The 21,220-nt window shown below is 37.0% G+C and overlaps 1 protein-coding gene across 26 annotated transcripts in view; it reads left to right on the top strand.

The window, feature by feature from the left end:
• Window positions 1-969: 969 nt before the first annotated feature.
• The window catches only part of ARPP21 (cAMP regulated phosphoprotein 21), a 157,427-nt gene continuing 137,176 nt past the window's right edge, over window positions 970-21,220 (top strand). For 21 of the 26 annotated variants that reach the window (XM_074030826.1, XM_005545490.5, XM_074030824.1 and 18 more), the window contains exon 1: window positions 970-1,849. The gene's annotated coding sequence lies outside the window, so the exon portion shown is untranslated. Of the gene's footprint in view, window positions 1,850-3,731; window positions 3,851-21,220 lie in introns of those variants that run through there. The other 5 variants (XM_065539746.2, XM_074030810.1, XM_074030809.1 and 2 more) reach the window with 1 other exon arrangement.

Below are 21,220 nucleotides of genomic sequence, written 5' to 3'. Positions count from 1 at the left end.
TCTCCTTCACTACGCCTTTTCCTTTTTTTTTTTTTTTCCTTCCTTGTAGTGTGTTAGTGAGTGCTCCGAGACAATGAAAAAAAAAATGAATTACAGATAATAAAAATAGTGCATCTCTAGAACAAGCGGTAAAATCAAGGCTTTTATTTCTTCAGGTGTCAACTCTGTTCCTTCCCCAGGTCCTACCCTGCCCAGGTTTGTGTGTCACCTCTGTGATTCCAAATCAGCGATCAGGAGGGCAGCGGTCTGGGCAGTCACCCACAGGGAGTACACTTGCTGCTGCACGCTCGGACTTTCAGTCTTGCTCAAAGCAGAGAATCTCCAAGAGCTCTGAGGCTACGGATTGATTTGGGTGGGGCGAGGTGTTATTATTGTGGGATTGTCTCTGCAGAGTTGGCCTGGAGAGTGAGCGGTGGAGGGAGTGGAGCAAGGCATCGTCAAGAGTCCCCAGGAGTCCAGGGGCGCCCCCCAGACGGGTACGCTGGAGGGCCTGGGCACGGGGGACAAGAGAGAATACATGCCCGCTGGCTGGGAGCAGGGAGGCGGTGTGGCGGGGCAGGGGGCAACGTGCCAGTTTTCTCTCTGATTAATAATGCTCACGCTGCTGCGCGTGGCTCATGCGCTTTGTCTCCAGCCTTAGGGCTGGCGGAGAACGGCCCAGGGAATGAGTGGTACCGCGGGCGCCCGGCGCACCCAGCAGGTGCCATCACTCTGGATGGGCCAGTTCTGGATGCTCCCAGTGGCACAGACGCGGCGACATCGGCAGGCGCCCGGCTGCGGCCACCTCCCGGGTGTGGCGGGTCTGGGGCCCGGGGTCTCCGGCCAGAGCAGCTGCGGAGCCACGTGCAACACGCGCGTTGCCCTCAGCCCGGGCGGGGACCGGACGCATCCGGGGCTGCGGGGAGGAGCCGGGCGCCGCCCCCGGCGGCAGTGCCAGCCGCGTGGGAGGGCACGGACCGGCGGAGGGGCAGACGACGGAGGCGGCCAAGCGGGAGGAACGGGACCGAGGGATCGACCGAGGCTGGCGGGCTAGGGGTGGGACTGGCAGAGCTACGGACAGGTGGGAGCAGTCAGACAGCCTGAGAGAGAGAGACCAGAACGCAAAGAGAGCTAGAGCATTAAGTAGGCAGGGAGAGGCACACAGAGACAGACAGCAACACTCGCGTGCTCCCTCCCTCCACACGCCCTCCTCTTACCGAGCGGAGCGGCCAGGGGCACAGAGTGGGAGAGGACTGTGGGCACAGAAGACCGGAAGAGGGACGCTGCATTGCTGGTGGGACGGAGAGATTCGGACGGACGGACGGACCAGCGCACAGACTGGCAGCCTGCGAGAGTGGCAGCTCTGAGAGCAGAGTGCAGGAAAGCGAGAATCCCGCGCTGAGCTGCTAGTGGGACCGACAGACGGTCGGACTGACAGACGTGCAGACGGACAGAAGAGCAGACAGGAGGCGGGGGCGCATTCACTCCCGGCGGCCAGCCGGGCAGAGAAGGCGGCGGTGGCACCTTCTGAGCGCGTCTGGAGCAGAGACCAGCAGCAGCAGCAGGGGCATCGGGGAGGCAAGCCGCGACCGAGCCGCCGCCGCAGCCCCGGCTGCCACAGCTGTGCGGGATCCCAGCCGACACTGCAGAAAGCTCCTTTTACTAGCAGTTAAATAAATCGACCAAAAAAACAAAACAAACAAACAAACCCAACAACAACAACAACAACAACAAAAGCCAAGCCAAAAGCCAACACAAACTAATCCAGCCAAATCAATCACTGAGAAACAATAATATTAATAAAATCCAAAACTAAATCAAACCAGTCAAGGCACCAAGACGCAGGGGGGATATCCACTGTTCGATCAAGGTAATAATCAAGGTCTTCCGACGTGAACATTGCACGCCTTTTGTGGATTTTTAGAATTCCTTCTTTCTTTCTGCCATATATCTGTCTGTTTCTTTTGAATTATTTCTTGTCTGTATTTCTTCTTTGTGTTTGTAGAAAGCTGATGTTGTTATACATGTATTGTGCTTTTTATGTTTCGTCAAGGAGGGATGGACTCCCCTTCCCCCAAAAAAGACAGATGTGGAAAGCTGGAAGCTGGCAATGTTTTTCATCAGAGAAGTCTACAGTGATTTGTATAGGCTTTATGGTAGAAAGTTTGCGATGCTCTTTTTGAAAGAGACCCATTGAAGAGGTAGAAAGTTATACTCTGTTGTTGTATGGAAGGATTGGGGTCCTAGGTCCCAAAGGGCTCAAGGGGAAGAACAGAAAAGATGTTCAGTTTTATTTTGACATGTATGAAATCTGTGCTTCATTGCGAATCACATTTCTGTCTCAAGTTGTAGATATGGTGGTAGAATTGAGTTGAATTAGACAGGTGTTTAGAAAGTTTCTTAGGAATAGGAATTAATTCACTCAATGTTTATGCATAGAAATATAGCTGGGGTGGATGTGGTTGCTGTCAGCTATTCAGGTTAGTTACCTGATCACCTCCTGAAGATGTAGGATCAGGACAGAGTCCAAGCCTAAAATAAAAATCAAAGAGAGAATTGAAAGTTATAGGGGTGGGCAGCTAAGAAATATAAAAGGCTGGTAGATATCATTTTCATTAGAATGTGTTCAGAGTACAGATATTCATTTTAATTTTTGATTTCTTTAAATTTTTTGATTTTTGATTTTCTACCAGTATGACAGCCTCTCAAATCAAGAAGGATATTCTCCAAAGTTGAAATGAATCTGTATAAGATTTCGTTCAAATGCAGAATAAATTCAAATGATTCCTAACCCCTCCTCATCTACTTTGGAGATAACAACTGCTATGATTGTTTTAAGTAAACAGAGAAGTGGAGATGACAGGAAATCATTTTTCATTTGTTAAAAATCAGAAAACCTTTGACACACTTTAAAATAAATACACCTACTCCTTTGATCCTCTGTGTATGTATTACCACAGGGCTTAAATATCTTAATAGGATTTTAGTTAATGTCATTTTCATGAAAGACAGTCATTTGGAAGCCAAGAGCTCTATCTATGTTTTCGTTCAAATAGCCGAGTAATCTACTATCTTGGCAGTAATTACGTCTGCTGCATTTCTAATGTGAATTGCATGTGAGAGGTTATGAATACACTCTTTTCAAGTGTATGTGGGTTTTCAAGGTATGTATTTGTGTTTGATCCTATATTTCCTTTGTTATAACATTCTCCTGCTTTTCATCACTTTGACTAACAGAATATTTGTAAATTTTCTGGAGAGTGAGTTTGGGTATACACTTTGAGGAATATGCTTCCTCATTACAAAAGATATGGAAACATAATTGATTACTACACTTGCTTATCAATAGTATTTTGATTTTGTTTAAATGAAATGTTTAAGATATGTGGATTGCTATGCATTCATGTTTTAAATTTATCCTCTCTGGGCATGATTTATGCCATTGGATAATTAACTAAGTTACTTTAGAAGACATGCCTGTTAAACAGAGTACTTTGTTTAGAGGAAGCATATTTAAAGAAACTTATACAGCTAAAGAAATTGACTTTCATCTCCTCAGTGACTTAATTTCACTACATGATGATTTGTCCTTTGCAGTATTTAGCTCAGACCAAGACAGAATTGTGTGTGCTATTAGATTTGCAAATTGCTGATCTCCCAGTGACTTTCCCTCTTAGATCCCAGTTGAGTATGGTTACCTTGAGAACTGTGGTATTAGCCGTGTTAGAGCATGCTCCACTGGGGAGTTCTGTGCAGTCTATTTTTAATGCTATTTAATGAAGGAGCGAGCGCCTCACTCAGCAATAAAAGAAGCATGAGGGAAGACAGAGCAGTGCATGGTTATGGATACTGGACAAGGATGTTTGGAAAGGTAAAGGCTGACCATTGGATATGGTAATTTTAATTAAGTCCTAATGTATTGTATGAATGGAAATACTGATTTTTGTTTGAGAATTATACATGAATAGTTCAATAGGTGTTTTCGTAAACATCTTCACTAGTTCTTAGAAAGAAGACTCAATAATTTGAGTTTTTAAAACTTGAGGGAGATACTAACCAGGGAGTTCCTGCATGCATACTATTTTTAATACAAGCTGTCATATTCTTGGGTGGTGGGAAGTACAGAAATAATTTCAAATTCCTAAAATATTGTTCTGCTGAAAGGTTGGGAGCTTGTAAAACATTCTGCGAATAAAATAACTAACATGCTTCTAAGATACTACAATAACCGGAAGCTCTGCCTTGCGAATTGCTTCATTTTCTTTTATGAACTTGGAGTCCAGGTCCAGAATTGTGACAACTAAGAGAAGCAGGAAGTTTTGATTGAACTTGATAGAATATTTGGGGTGCTTCTCTCCTTAGAATTAAGATAAGCACTACAGATTATCTTACTGAAGGCTAAATATTTTAAAAACATAAATAGCAGAGGCAGCACTGATATGTTTTGGAATGTTACAATAAAGGGCAAAATATCTTAACGTTATAGTGTGTACAATGGAAGAAGCCATCTGTCTGCAACATTTGCATATATGCAGAACACCTGTCTTGAGGTAGAAAGTGAGAATGTTCCGTCAGAAAGGTCTTGTGTTGATTTTCACATTAACAACATACTATAATCAGGTTATTCTTTTGTTCAGAGTAAAGCTAATTAGACAAAATACTTAAGTAGTTTCAAGGTTAACAAACATAAGAGAAAGTAAGCAGTTTCTATTAAATGTGAAGGTTAGTCATATAATTTTTGAATGAAGCTGTTAGAACAATGTGCAAAGTTGATCTGAATTTTTGCCAATTCTAATCAAAAATGACCCCCAAAAATAAACTACTAAGGAAAACACATCACAATGAGTTACTGTGATTTTTTTGTTTGTTTGTTTGTCTTTTTGACTTAGTTCTAGAGGAGAAAAACAATTCACACTGCCTAAAATATTTCCCTTAGTGGTCATGCCTTTTGGACCACAATGCTGATACCTTTCTCAAGCTTCTCAGATGAGTGGGCATTCTCATCGGAATTCAATGTCTATTTTGTCTGTGGACAAGATAATGATAAGCTACATAAGTAGAGTGTAGAATGAGTCAGCCACTGAAGGCACAATATACAACGTAGCCAGAAGTGAATATGATTGAGAATTCTCATTAGTATGAGGAGACAGTTTGAAGTCCATAAGGTTGGAAATTGCAAATTAATCATTTGTATACAAGTCAGTTTAATTCAGATCTGCTTTGTGACAAGGTTAGGAGAGAATGTGGGGCTTAAAGGTGATGTCGACAATGAAAGCCATTTCTTCATATGGTAAGTACTGGCATCATTCTAACTGGTATCACATGGTAGTAGCCTATTTAGAAATTTGTGAATCTCTAATCACAAAAAGAATTGACTTCCTTAAAAATATATTATATCACCTGGAAAGTTCTGAATATATTTTAAGTCAGCGATGATGCATTTATAAAACATATACTTCCTCTCTTTAGACAAAGGATCTTTATGATTCCAGAAGCTCTACATTTCTGTGGACTTTGCCTTCTTTTATTTTTTATTCTAGCATTTTATGTTAAATATGATAAATGAATTTCAAGCAAGGATGTAAGCAAATGCTGAAGGACTGTCGAAGGGGAAAGAAAATATTAACAAGACGTATCTGTAACTAGATTTGTTTTTTTTTAGGGTGTCTTTGCTTCTGAGTGTTAGTTTCCTTTAGGTGGCTTTATGCCAAGTTCTAATAAATTGATTATTTGTAGTGCCTTAGTCTTATTTAATTAATTTTGCTCCTCTTGGATTAATTTTGACCCTAGATATTGAAGTACATATTACTTGTATTTATATCATAACCAAGGATCTATGAGGATTAGATATGAGCTGAGATATGAAGTATTTAAATTATATACATAATATGTTTCATAAAGAATAAAGTGCATGAGAAAGAATATCTGGTTCATTCAGCAGTTTTTAAATGCCTGGTAACATTGTTATCTGTGGTCTAAAGATATTTTCTTTAGGCATGAAATGCTCATATAACATTTTGAATGCACCTTTCTCTAAACTTACTGAGACATATCTGTGCTCTGAGAAATAGCTATGCAGCAAACCAAAAAAGTGAATTGAAATAATTACATCAAGACAATGGAGGGGATATTGAAAAACAAAGGGGTTTGTTTGAATGCATCGAATTGCTCTCTACTTTCAGATTGAATCCTTAGCATCATATTATGCTCCTGTTTTTCAGTCACCAGTATAGCTCCTGGCATTTCCAGGTGGAGAGAATGTTAATCACTGTCCATGGTCACAGTAGATCAATATTTTTTAATTTTTTTACACACTTTGCCCAGAGAAATGTCTTTTGGCAGTTGTATAACCCCTGTTTAGTATACCTTTCAATGCGACAGGTTTAGAAGATTTTTGTATACGTTTTGTAATAAAGTGATATATATATATTAGGATACAATTGTAATTGCGACATTAAAATGTTGAAGCATTAGTCCAAAATTGTCTCATTCAAGGAATATATTCCTAATTATTTATTAGTCATAAATTCATACATTTTAAAAGTAATATACATTACAATTGTTCCTGTTATCTAGCAAAAGAAAATCATTTCTTTTTATCCAGGTAAAGAGGGCAAGTGTCCACTAGTAATTATCCCCTTTAAAAACAGGCCTTTTACTACATTCTCACATTTCACACTACTTCAAGATAATACAATTCTTAAATTAGAAATCTGTTTTGAATAACACACAAAATATTAAGATTTTGTTAACAAAATCCCTTCTGTAAACATTGGTTTTAAGATAATTGCTAATAAAATTTGCTTTTAGTTTAAGGGAAGGATTCAAGATTTTTAACAAGAAAACAATTACGTCACTTTTTATTTCAAATATTCCAGCGAATTTTCTAGAGTTTTTTGGTATATTATGGGTAATGTTTCTGTGAAGAATTGTAAAGTGTAATATATGATCTTTTTTTCTGCAGCTTTTTCATTGAAACAAATTCACAAAGCATATCTACCTAGATAAGCCAGTCATCTCTCACTGATACCCACACAAGTTAGGAAATAATTCCTTATGATAGGGACATTTAAAAGAACTAAGTGGTTCCATGGCCAAATTTAGTGCTGGAACTCTTAATAATTGATAAGCATTCTTTTACATTTGTGTCATCCTTGGTTGCTTCTTTATGATACACTAAATACTTGAGATAAGAACAAGAACTCTCTCTATGGAAACAGAAACCAGAGAAGTGGTTTTCATATACTTAGCAGATTTCCTTTTAATTGCTAAGATACAATACTCATTCAGAACAGTCTAGTCCATTGGATCATACACTAAAAAAAAAAAAAAAGATAGTTTATCCGTGTTGATATATTTTGGTCTAGTTGAAATTGAGAAACAACAAGCGAGGTAAAATATTTCAACATCTTTAAAGAACAAAATTGAACATCAATTTCTAAAAGTTTTATGGTCCTATGAATTCTGATAAAATATCCTTTGACACGTAAATCAGAAGGCCCAGCTATCATCTAATTGTTCAGTGATTCAAGTTGCTTTCAGATTATCTCACTACTGTTACATAGACCTATAAAAATCGAGCCCACTGGTCAATAGAGGGTGAAGGAAGAGCATGTCAACTCACCAAAATTCAATGACTCCTCGTAATTGTTTAAATTTTATTTGCCCATAAATTCAATGGAAAATGGAAAGATAACAAACTTATTTTTCAGCTTTTTGTATGTTTCTAAAACCGCAAGCTAAAGTCCTCACAAAAAGTTCTAACATAGAGAGATTAAAAAAAAAAAAAAATCTATACTCTGCATTTACATGTTTTTCTTAGCATTTTGCTTGTTGATATCTATGTAACTTTGGTGGAGATCCCAGTGTTGCTGGCATCAGATTTGATTTAATCATCAAAGAGCTTTTGGACAGAGAACAAGTAGATTCGATGTGAGTATGTGACAGAATCAAGAATTCTGCAGCATTTGCAAGCTTTAACTACTCAATGCTTCTTTAAAATAATTTTTAAATGGGTGTAAAGAGGCTTTTGGTTAAAAATATGGGACTTTATTTTCTTTGTTTAGAAAAAGAAGATTAAGGTTTTTAGTCAAATCATGATTCTTTAAGCCAATGTGGCCCATAGCTGTATTAAAATTGCTATTAAATTCTGCCAAATTAATTAATCATTAGGATTCTGCAGTCATATTTGACTACTTCTTGTAACTGGCCTAGAGGAATGATCAAGATAACACTCTTTGATGGCTTTGTTTATATTTTGTTTATTTTAAATTTACTTAGATATGCTGATGTTGTAAGCATTTTTGGAAATTGTCAAACAACTGGCATTGCACTAAATTCAAAAACTTCACAGCAAGGAACTAGCTAGTATTAATGATTCATCATTTTTTTCATTCTCATGTCATTTAACTTTGTTCACAACACTTTTTTGTGTGAAGATTCAAATTTCTCTCCAACGCTGAAATTTTCACATAATCACTAACAGCGTTCTGGAATGATAAGATAATCTAGCATATAATCATGTTGCATACATATGCTGCAGCTATCTGCTTACCCTTAGCATTGTTAAACACTCTAACAACTGAATGCCTTAATCTTTAATTATCGTTATCATTGTTGTCTTCAGCCAGAACTATGGATGACTCAGTGTTTTAGTGTTTCTTCATCATCGAGAGGTAGGAGAGTATACGTAGCTAATGTGATAGAATGTGTATATTGCGACAAGCTTATACATCTTCCAGGATAAGAACGCAAATATCCCTCCAATAGGGAAATTATTTTATTCCAAAAATAATTGTAATGTCTGTGTTATTTGTCTGATATAATGTGGGAAGCCACAGACAGAGATGTTTTGAATTCAGTGGAGCTTCTGATTGAAATTCAGATGAAAAGTAATAGAGAGGTTGTATACCAAAGGTAGTCTAGGAGCTTATCTGAGCAGGAGCAGGTAAATGAGCTGTAAGTGATGAAGGAAGGCTTTACCAAGGAGGCGCAAGGCCCTCCATGAGATTCTGCAGGTTAGAGAAATGCACAAAATTAGGATTAAAATGAAAGGTCCAGGGAAATAAGTGCTAAAAGTGGTGTATCTGAATCTCATTTTCTGGGACTTACCTTCATAAATATGCAGTTCGCCACCTGAATTGGTGTGTGGTACTGGTGTTTGGTTTTTGGGTCTGAGTAAACAGTGTGACTATGGCCAAAGTTCTAAACCTCTCTGTGCTTCACAGTTTCTACAGTGAAAGTTGTGTAGTGACATTGATCCCGACTCAACAACTTGCTAGTTGTGTGACTTTGGCAATTTAGTTAATTCCTGATTGCTTCAACTTTCTCATTTATAAGGTGGGAATAATATCTACCTTTCATGATCAAAGCAGAAACAAAGCCCCTGACACATGGATATTATTCACTTAAAATAAACCACTTTCCTTTCACATAAAACATTCAGAGAGAGATTTACTCTTCTTACATTTAAGGATCCCCACCTCCATTTAAGAAAAAAAAAAATCTTTTGGTAATTTGGAATACAGCTCTCCTTCATTGCTATCCCATAATATTTCTGATGGCTAAAATTGGTTATGCTTGACTCTTTCTGTGCTATGAAATATTGAAGGCCAAGCCAAGGTAGTAACTAATCTCAGAGGTGTTCATTGTGTAAAGAACATGATGCTTAATAAGGCCATAATCTTCTGCCAGTTTGTAAGGGAAGAAATGGTCTAATTCAGTTGTCTAAAAAGTTAACATATGGGTATTATCTCTCTGGAACATTTTAGTTGTGTAATTTCTACCATTTAAATGAGATGAATAAAGAACCACATCATTGAATAGGAAACAATTGGAATGAATCCATGAAGGAAAATCCTAAAATCCTGCACTAGTGGATGGGAGCTGGGACTAACAACATATTTGAGGTGACATGAGAGAAACATTTTTCTATTCTGCAACAAAGCAAATGGAGCTTTGGCCTCATTGAGGGGTCCTTGGCACTCCCATAGAAGACTCCAGCTTCCTGTCTCCAAGCACTGAGTGAGCTGTTTGGACAGGGCCACTGATCTGGCCTCTGATCCTAAAGTATCTGCATTAATTTTGCTGAAATGAGTCAGCACTCTGCCTCTATGAACATGGCCAGAGGAGGGAAAGACTTCTTTCGTAACTGAGGTTTAAACAGTTGGTTCCCCTATCAAAAAATGGAGAGCCACAGATAGTATTCAACACAGGAGAAGGTGAGCTATACAAAGCAGTAAATGCATCTGATAATTGCATTTTATTTCCTATTATAAAATGGATGTCAGCATTCTTCTGGGGAATAGCCTAATCAACTATTTATCCAACAAAATTTCTCAGAAGGTGTCAGAGAATAAATGTATATTTCTTTGCTATCCAAATATTTTTTTGGAAAACAAACAAAAACAAGGAAAGTGTAGACATATTTTGTTCATATATGTATACATATGTATTGCTAGAGTCAACATGCTTATGCACAAGTCATTTAACTAACTTACATTAAACACACACAAAGAAAGGCCTATTTCTCAGTCCATTTTTCATTGTCCTTAGCAGTTGTTGGCTAGTATAGTGCTTGCATGTGGCAGATATTTAATCAAAGTTTGTTGAATTAAAAATTGACCTTTCTACTGATACTCAGAATTTAAAACCTACTCTAAGTAAGGTTTTAATTGTATTTTTCCCTGAAGTTTCAGCTTAAGCCGATTTGATATTCATTTTTTTTGAGAGAACAAAAACCTGCCCTTATATGTAGAATTGTAACTACACTAGCTATTATTTTGGTTCTTACAAATAGTTTCTTCTTCAGATCTCAGACAATGACTGGGGATTTGATGGGAATAGCAAGGCTCATAAGAGTTCAATCTGCTTAAGCTGACTACAAACATTACCTTTCCATCTAAGTGGAAGGGAATTCATTAACACTCAGTTAATATGGTCTTGGAAGAAAGAATGAGGCAAAAGCACGTTTACAAAATATTTCCAAATCATTGTTACACAGAGCTAGAGGCAATCCATCTTTACTGGATGTGTGCCTTTGGAGGGATTAACCATGGTGAAGGACACCCAGCATGTGAGGAAGGAATTCACTCCTCCAAAGAACAAGCAAGTAGACAGTGCTGAATTAGAAGGCAGGGATGAGGGACAAAGGGAGAAGAGAATATTAACAAATTGGAGACTTTCAGACCCCCTTCCTGCTTTAAGCAGAACAGGTGCCACCAAGCTATAGGAAGCTCTTCTCTTCCTGCTACTTTGGAAAGATGATAGGATTAACCGCAGTTAAATAGAAAATCATTTAATCTAACTGGACCATAGAGAACTGAATTCATGTTTTACCCGATCTATAAAAATAATCTTGTTTGAAAGGAAGGGGTCCAGCTGATTACAAATGAAATGAGTTTGCTTTCTTAATTTGTTTCCAACATTTTAAGAAAGGCTAAGTGTAATGTTTAAACACACACACACACACACACACAAATAAAAAATAAAAAATAAAATAAAATAAAATAAAACCTTATACCTTAACTTAGAAGAGGAATACCTTATCTTACTTCTCTGAGACTGCGGCAGGCTTTAGAAACATATAGAAAGCAATAGATTTTGACACCATTGATATTATTATCAGGAAGCCAGCAAAATATATTCGAGAACACATTGTATCAAAGTAAGGGAACGTCCATGGAAGCCAAATTGAGTAGCCAGCTGAGTTCTTGGGTGATGGCTAACAAGGCTTGTCTTTGCATCAGATATCATTACCATTCACTCATTTATTCATTCTTATTTTTCAAGTATTTATTGAAGTTTTCTATGTATTGTGTCTCAGGCTAAATACTTGGGAAAACTTGATGTGTAGGATTTTATAGGCATTTGGATGAGATGAATGCATTTTAACGTTTCTAAACAATGAATTGAGTAATTGAGGGTTTGTCAAAAATCCAAAGTTATAGGTAGACAATATTTTGGATGATAAAGCAATGTGAATTAATTCCAACAAATTAGAAAAATCTTTCTTCACCAATAAAGTTAAGTAGGAAATCCCTAGGGAGTACACTTTGAGGGTAGAAAAATACTGGTTTCCAGAAAACAAACACGGAAGAGTGAGCACCACTGAGAAGCTTTGGTGGGCAGGAAAGTTCTGTTGGTGGTAATAGGCCACAAAGTAAAACCATCAGTTAGGTTGCTCTCCAGCAAGGAAAAACACCATCAACCAAGACAAATGTATATGAAGTTAGTATGAACCAGTCATATTCTCTTTTTCAATCCCATTACATCATATATTTACTATATTAGTTACTAGGGCTGCAAGCAAATGATTAAAATTACATTGGGATTATGAACAGGAACGAAGTTCAAGGTACCTGATCAGAGTAAAATATAGAAAATATATGAACCAGCCTACTTATTTAGAATTAAAAATTAGGTTTATCAAAAGACAAGTTATTCTTTGAATTTGTTGTGAGATTCCACATTTGTGTGTTTGAGAGAGGAAACAGGAAAATCATTTCAGAAATAAAAAGTATAAAATGTTATAAAATCTATTAATCCTTAATAAATTAAAAATAGTGCCTCTGATCAGAGTAAGATGAAATTTAAATGGTTCTGTAGGAAAACCACAGAGGAATAAACGATTTGATCTGTAGGCCATTTGAAGGATAATCTCTCTTTTTTTTTTTTTAAGATGCATTATTTTTTCATTGGCAGCAAAAACAAGTTAGATATTTGGAGGCAGAGAGATGTCTGGAGAAATATATATTGCCTCTGACCTGCCTCTTGTTCAAATACCTTGCTCTGAAATACTGAGAAAGAACCTACTTTTTGAAATTACCTGTAAGCAACAGGATTATGCCAAATGATATCTAAGATCTCTTCCAGTTTATAATTTCCATTATTTAATGACACTTCTTTGTATAATATTCACAGATCCATTTTTATTGGCTTGCTCATAAATGTTAACTATGTTTTTATTCTTTAGTCCTGGAAGTAAGCACTAATGCTACCCAACAGAGTGAAATGATTAGAAGGTGCTCTTATCAAGAATAGTTGGTTAAGAAAAGAGAATCTGGGTTCCCAGGCCTGGGCTCAGATCCAACTCTGCAACTTACTAGTAAGTTTCTTAAGCTTTCTAAATCTCAGCTGTTTCATTTCTAAAAGGGGATTGTTCTAAGAATTAAATATAAACTTCTTACCTCATTTCTTGGTATTCATTTTTTTCTGGTGATCATAGTTTCAGAGTTTCTTATGTCCTTATCACTATGTTTTATTGATTGCATAGGCCTCACATAAATAAAGCATCCCCATAAAATCCCTCCCAGTCGGATTGAAAATGTTTTCATGATGTGGCAGTTGTCTTGGGTATTTTCTTCAGGCATAATTGGAATCTGTTTTCAACACAGCTATACTCTATATGAGGAATGCTTCCATGTCAATGGTTCAGTGAGGAGAGGCCATCTGTGAACACATAGAGTGCGGGCCATTGTTTCTAGAAGGCACTCCTTGCATAGACAGCAGGATTTGACCTTTTATAAGCTTGGATGGGCAGTAGAGACTTTGAAAAAGAGATTTGGGTATTCACGGGTGATTCAGAATTCTATGTGTACGCAAAATTCCATGCAGTATTTTATAATCTACTAATGTGACTCAGCTTTGGGTAAGATTGTGGCTCTGGTGGTGATTTACAGAGGAAGTTAACTAGGCCTCCTAGATTTGTCTAGTAATACTGTGGAGAGTTTAGTCTTAGCATCCTTCCAGGAGCAATTTGGGACTGTCATCTAAGAACTAAGAATGATTTCAAATAAAATTACAGTAAACCTGTGACTTGTTCACTTTGCAGATAAAACCAATGGTTATATCCAGCAGAAGGCCATTTGTATAATAAAAGATTTGCCCAAAGGATATAGCAAGAGAAGAGAGCTCTAAAATCAATTTTTCTAAAATCACTGAAAACATTACCTCATTGTTTTGATCTAGCTGTGAAAATAGATTGTTTTTTATGTTTTAAGAAAGGATGAGGAGATATCACTTGTTTCATCGTTTATTGATTGGATCCTTAGGCTTAAGCAGGGATCAAACGGTTAGCACTGTTAGCCAAAGAATTTACAGCATTGAGACAGAAGCAGACCTACAAACTTAAATGAACTGATACATTTTACTGCAAGTCTGGGTAAACTTACCTAATATATTGAATTGACAGAAAGCCAAAATTTAGGTATTCCTGATGAGGCACATCAATAAAGGGTAAAGAAGATCTTCATGAAAGGAGTGTGATGTTTTTCTGAACTTGTTAGAGAAGCTACCATGTGGCCATTTGTGGAGGAAATCTGTACTTATTTCTGTATCGATTAGGTCATTTGTGCCATTTGTTCTGCTCTGCAGGAATTACTTCACTTGGCTTGCTCTTCCTGCACTCTGAATTACCTTGTTTGTCCAGGCAAAAATTCTTACCAGTATAGAAATCCAAGATTTCTGTAGCCTTGTGAATATTATTTGCTGAAGGCACAGGGAGAGTGATAAGTGAAAAGTCGTATTCTTCTACTGATTTTGAGTTTACCTTTGGATCGTGCTTGATCAAAAGCTACATGTGGCATTGTGATTTCAAAGAAATAATTTGTTTTATTTTCTTGCACTGTGCATGTTACCTACTATTTATAAACCCCCTCCTGTGTGAAAGGGACTTTGTGTACCTATGTAATGTCCATACTTACCTGCTTTTTAGCTTTGGTCATAGCAGTGACATTATCTCTGTTATGATATATTTAGGGATTCTTGTTTAAGGAAGCATGAAAGATATATATTTCATCCTTAATTTTTTCTTCGTAATATGAATTACCCTGTAATATGTAATGGCCACACAAAACAGAGAATTCAATTATCTCATCTGGGTATCATCTAACTAAGAATCAGGAGCTAAGGGAAGTAGGTATAGTGAAGCCATGACAAAGAAGGCCATGGAAATTAATTTTTGAAACTGCCGCAAAGCGCATGGAAATTTGTCTGCATGCTTCACAGATCTATTTGTGGCTGCTGTTTATGGCATGAATAATGCCATGGACTATCAGCTCCTGATTTTACATATCTTTGGGACACACTTTCCCCCGGTGTCAAAGGAAGTGGGTAGGTTTGACATCACGGTGATCTAAATTTGAATTCCATCCTGCCTCTTACTCACCTAGCCAAGTTAATGAACCATTGTGAGTTTAATATTTTCTTCCTGAGTTACGTGTAAAATACTTGCCAAATAATAGAAATGATAGCTGGTTCTGGCTTTCTCTACATGTCCTGACTATCCATTAAAACACTGAAACTTCTAAGAATATGTATACTGAAATTGTATGTATATCAATATTTGTTTTGGAAATACTATAAAGTTGTGGTTTGTGTCACAAATATTGTATCAGTCCATGAATAACTGGAAAAGTAAAATAAATTTGGAGGGTTGTCAGATTCTGTATCATTGGCTTTTATAAAGTGTCAACAAGATATATAATTAAGTAAAAAAAAAAAAAGGAAAAAAAAATACAGCATATCTAAATCCACATTTGCACTCACCACCCATCTTAATTTGAAGCAATGAGGTTTATTTAGGGGACCTAATGGTTCACACTTAAGAACAAATAGATGCCCAGTAATAAGTGATTAATGGAAAATATTTTTTCAGAAAATAAATGGTGATCAAATAGATGAAAAACGGTTTTAAAGATGCTTATTAAGTGATTAGTGAAGCTTAAAGGAGAATTCCATTTTCATTTTTTTCCCTAATGGGTTCACATGGTTTGAGCTTTTAAGTGCATGCTTTAAGTTACTCTTTTGTGATTCTTCACAGTTAAGGCACATTACCTTGCTCTTCAAATATGTGTTCTCAAGATATTCCTCTGTAAACTCAGGGAAAGGCGCTATATTATTTATTTACAACCTGTCTTCTGCCCCATGGGGGAGAAGTAATACCAGATGGATAAAGGTATGGAATTTACCGATATTGAGGATGAAATTATCCGTTCTCACTAATACGTTTCTCCTGCAATTATCTTCTGAAAAACTTAGATAAGAATGAGCCCGTGTGAGCTTTCTTCGCAGACTGTTTGTCCTCAATTTGTTTTCTGCCAAGCGAACCAAACACCTGGAATGCACACGCTCATTCCTTGACTGTGTTTTCTGTGTTTGTTGGCAGAGGGTGACGGTTGCTTTTAGCAGATGTGCAGGATCAGAGCGGCCTTTTTATCTTTCTACCCTCAAGGAGTCAGTTTCTCAGATAAAGGAAGTGGTGAGGTTAACAGATGTTTCAGCCCTACCCTGAAATAAAAGTGAAGCATAGTAGGTATCATAAACATGTTTATTAATTATTTGTCAAAGGTAGTGCATTTGTTAAAATATTTGGAAAGAGAAATTTAAAGGCAATGTTTAATTTTTATTAAATGTTAAATCTTATTTTATGACCTAAAGTAAACTAAAAATCAAAATAATTTTCTTTGTTTTCCCATTTACTTAACTTGAAGAAATGGCAAAATCTTAGAAATAATATTTACAGGTAAATATAAAGATTTATTTGTTATCAATATATTTTACATTATGTACATAAAACATATTGCTACAAATTTCTTAACCTAATTCGTCATATGCATTAGCTAGCTTTACTCTGGTAGGTTTTAACCTACGACAAGGGTATAAGCTTTATTTTACTGTTGAGAAATATTTCTGCAGAGATAACAGAAAATAAATATGCATACTCTTTGATAAATATATATGTGTGTATATTGATATATACATTTATATGTGTATATATTTGAGCTTTCTTATTATAAAAAGAATAATCTTTATTATTATGACTGATGGGGTGCTTCAGTCTAGCTTATTTTCTACTTTTTTTCTTCCTGAATTCACTTTTTTCATTGCTAATAAACAATATCCCATTAAGGCTAAGATTATAGAAGAGAATCAATGAAGAGAGGAAACTTGCCTGTATCCCTCTTCTCTGCGCATCACCGCTGATGAAATGGCAAGATAGTACTAGAGAGTAAGATGATGAATTTATTGTTTCAAACGAGGACTCAGTGATTTCTGTACACTTTAGATTTTGATTTCATAGCTCTGCCCCAGTGACCAAAATGAGCTATACTGTATGTCTTTTAAATGCCAATTGGTGATTCAAGACCCATATTTTAACACAAATGAGCCATCCTATTCCTTAAATGAATACTATTACAGAAGGAAGTAAATGTGAGTTTTCTTATGTCATCTCAAGGGGAAATCTCAGATGGTGGCACTCCTTCTATATCACATAGGAGAGTTATTTCTGAAGCAGTAGTTCTCAAAACATCACATACATGAGAATCACCTGAAGGTTTATTGAAATACAGAATTTTTGGATTCAGCAGGTCTGTGGTGGGGCCCAAGTATATGCATTTCTAACAGGTTCTTAGTGATCTGGATGTTGCCAGTACATGAACCAGAATTTGACAACCACTGATCTAAAACATAAAACTTTTTGCCAGAATGTAGAATTTGTATATGATTGACATTTTATAATCTAAAAACAAAGGAATACTATAAAATTTCAAAACAAACTAATCTTAGAATAACTTTGAATTTACTTTCATTTAAAAATTATTTTTAAAACATAATTTTAAAGGAGGTGATGAGGATAGCAGACTCCACTAGACAGAGTTAAGCAGCTTCTGCTTTGAATGATTATTGAATACAAATTTCTCTCTAAGATTGTGTGTACTAAGAGTTTCCAGTGTAGGATTATAAAATCCACTGATATAATAATAATCCCCTAATCCACAAGACTGGATATTCTAAAAATCAAGGAAAATTTTAAAATAAAAATTGGTGAGCATTAGAGATTAAAACTGTCAACACAAAAATGTGAAGACAAAGATTTATAACAGCTTTCATTTCAACTGCCCCAAACTAGGAACAACTCAAATATCCTTTACAAGGTGGGTGGATAAACTGCAGCACATTCATAGAATGGAGTATTACTCAGCAATAAACAGGAGTTAATTACTAATTGACATGATAATTTGGATGGATCTCAAGGGAATTATTCTGAGTGAAAGAAGCCAATCTGTAGACATTGCAGACTGTGTGATTCCATTTATAACACATGTCAAAATGATAAAACTATCATGACAAAGGACAGATTGGTGACTGCTAGGAGATATGACAAAGGAAGGGGTGTCACTGTAAAGGGGTCGTATAAGGAAGTTAAAAAACTAGGACTATTCTGTAGCCTGATAGTGATGGTGGTTATATAAATGTATGCAAGTGTCAAAATTAATAAAACCATACAGCACCTAAACAAGTCAAATTTACTGTATAATAATTTTAACATTAAAAAAAGCAGAATTACACTACCATTTAGCTACATCAAGTAACTGAATCTGCACAGTTATATGAGGTAAAAGTATCAATTTATATAAATAAAATATGCTTTATTTCAAACAAAAGACATAAAAAAGATATGATCTCTATGAGAAGCGTTTTTCAAAACAAGTACTAATTCCATTTTTTCCAGGCAGAGATCCTAGGCAAATTTTGGAATTTGGAAAAATCTGGCTGACATAGTCCTTAACTGTGTTACCCCTGGTACCCTTCCCCTATTTCCTCGTTCGGTGTTTTTCTTAGAATCCTTTCCTGTAAACTTTTCTGCTTTAAAAACGATTTTCATGGACACGTTTATTTCTCTCATTCAGACTTACTGTGAAAAACTGACAGCCCTAGAACTTTCATCCAGTTACCTCCCACATATATGTACACGCCCTCAGAAATTACCATCCATTCACAACTTGAAGAGCCCAGTGGTGGCTACCTCAGGGCTGGATGCCCATACCATTCTGAAGTAGCTATAATTTTTAAAGACACTAAAGTCTCTAGAAATGTCTGGAAGATCAGGTCTCCAGAAGTACTGGCAGTTTAATTCTAGCCAGGGCTCTGATCAGGTGATATCAATAAACATCTGTTGAATAGATGCATATGTTTCTCTCAGTGAACGAGTTAATAGCTAATACATTTATAATGGCAACTCTGTGTGAAGTACTCTTCTGAGTACTTTATGTATATTAACGTGCTTAATCCTACAAACCAGTTTTCAGTTAGGGACCCTTATTATTTCCATCTTCAGATGAGAAAACTGAGGCACAAACACATTTGGTAACTTGCTCAGAGTCAATGGTGGAGTCAGTCTTCAAGCCCTTGATGTCCAGCTTCAGAGTCCACGTAGTTAACCGTTCCATAACACTTCTCTGCTTTTTGTTTTGTTTTGTTTTTTGTTTTGTTCTTGTCTATATTTCCTCCTTTTACAACAGACTGACACATTTGTTAATGGGTATCAGTTTACATATATACAGATATTACAGATATATACAGTTTACATATGACCCATCAGCCTTAGATAATTCATAAATCTTTGTACAGAAATGACTTGCTTGCACCAACTGGGGAATGCATTCAGATTCTAGTGTTTGAGCTGAGCTGTACAGGATGCCAATGGATACGTGGATCTGCTGGTGTAGAAACAAGTGTGGATAGAGTTGTAGCCATGGGCAGAGGGAGAGGGCAGCTGAAATGCCTGGTGATACCTGAAGCGTTGTGGTGCTGTTGTGGGGGCAGCCATGTTGGCAAGCTTGACAGTACGGTGTCTCCTATCCTGTGGACACTTTCCCCTTGCAGAACCAGAAAACTGCTCTCATGTCAGTCAGACTTGAGTGCTGCCTGGTTAAATAAGATGCTTTTCCAAGAGGAAGTTTGTCTGAGAAGCCTACTACCAGCCTGATGAATCTGCTTTTCCAACTTCCTTGGTTGAGCAGAGAAGAAATGGCTGAGGAACCCTTCACCTCACTTTTTCTCTGATTCAACTTGTGGAACAGACAGAGTTTTACAAAACTCCAATCCAAATCTTAGAAACAGGAGGTTTTCCTTCCATTCAGTGTCACGCTGATCATTCTTATGTTAAACTCTGATTATGTTCCCCACAGGCATTCTTTTTTTTCAAAGATAGTCTCAGTTGACTTAGTACTAAAAGGCAGCTGTGGGTTGAGGTTGCAACAGCCTAGGGTCTGCTCCATTCCTCAGAGTAATCTCCAAGCCTGAACCCTAGCATGGTGGTCGAGGTGAGGCTCCATAAACCTTAGAAATAGCTCTCCTAGATATGACAACATTTGGGCCTTGGACCAGTGGTCATGCATTCACTCTACAGTAACAGGCGCTTCTATAGTTAATTTGGTTCTCAGTTTTAAGATTACTAGAGAATCAAGTGTTGAGTGTGCACTTTTGTATGTTACTGGGATATCTGAAGCAACATTACTGATAAAAAGTAATTGCACATTTCTGGATAGTGATAACTGGAATAATACTCTCTTGTGATAGAAGATACAGTTTTTATATGGTTCGGCATCTTTCTTTAATCAGTACCCATGATTATGTGGGTGAGTGTTGCATTCCCTTCTTGGTGAACACACTCCAGACTCATAGACTGGGCACTGTGATGGCAGGCAGTGGCAAGAGCATGGGTTTTTGAGAACTGTGTTTGAATAATTTTTATACCGTTTGACCTTGGGCAGGGAATTTTATCCTTTCTGAACCTGTTTTCTTTCTTTCTCTTTCTTTCTTCTTCTTTCCATGAGTGAATGATTCATTACAGTGAGGATTAAAAACACTATGTATAAAGTGTTCTTTTTGGCATTTTGTTATGAAATAATGTATGAAAACACGATAGCTATTGTTTGTTTACCATGAGTTACGATATCTGTATTTAAGTTGAATTAAATATGAACAACTCTGGGAGTTTGTGATGATCATTATCCAGGTACCAATTTTTAGATTGACTTTCAAAAAGTGACATGAAATATCAATTTCTCTTGGTTACAAAGACTGTTGCTAAAGTTTTTCTCCTGATGACATACCCATAAGCCTTGTGAGGAAACAAAGTAATTTAAATATGAGCTTAATTCCAGCACAACCATAGAAGTAAATATATGTCTATAAAATGAAGCCCTTGATTCCTTTAAGTATCTGCCTTTTAGGCTCTTTTCTGACCTGACCCCTTTTTGGCCCCCAGGCTCTGATGTGTGAGGCTGGACCTGTGCTGTGCTGAATTTCAGGAGAGAGTGCACAAGTGTTACTCACAGGGTGAGCAGTGAGAGATGGAGTGCAGGCCAATCTTCTGCAGCTGGGAAGAGCAATTAGCAGCTTCATGAATTAGGGTCTTGTTTACACTGTTGTCCAAGATAATCATTTGTTTGTT

Source organism: Macaca fascicularis, chromosome 2, assembly GCF_037993035.2.
Source record: "Macaca fascicularis isolate 582-1 chromosome 2, T2T-MFA8v1.1".
In the NCBI taxonomy this organism is placed as follows: Eukaryota; Metazoa; Chordata; class Mammalia; order Primates; family Cercopithecidae; genus Macaca; species Macaca fascicularis.
This window is presented reverse-complemented; position numbering and strand designations above follow the sequence as displayed.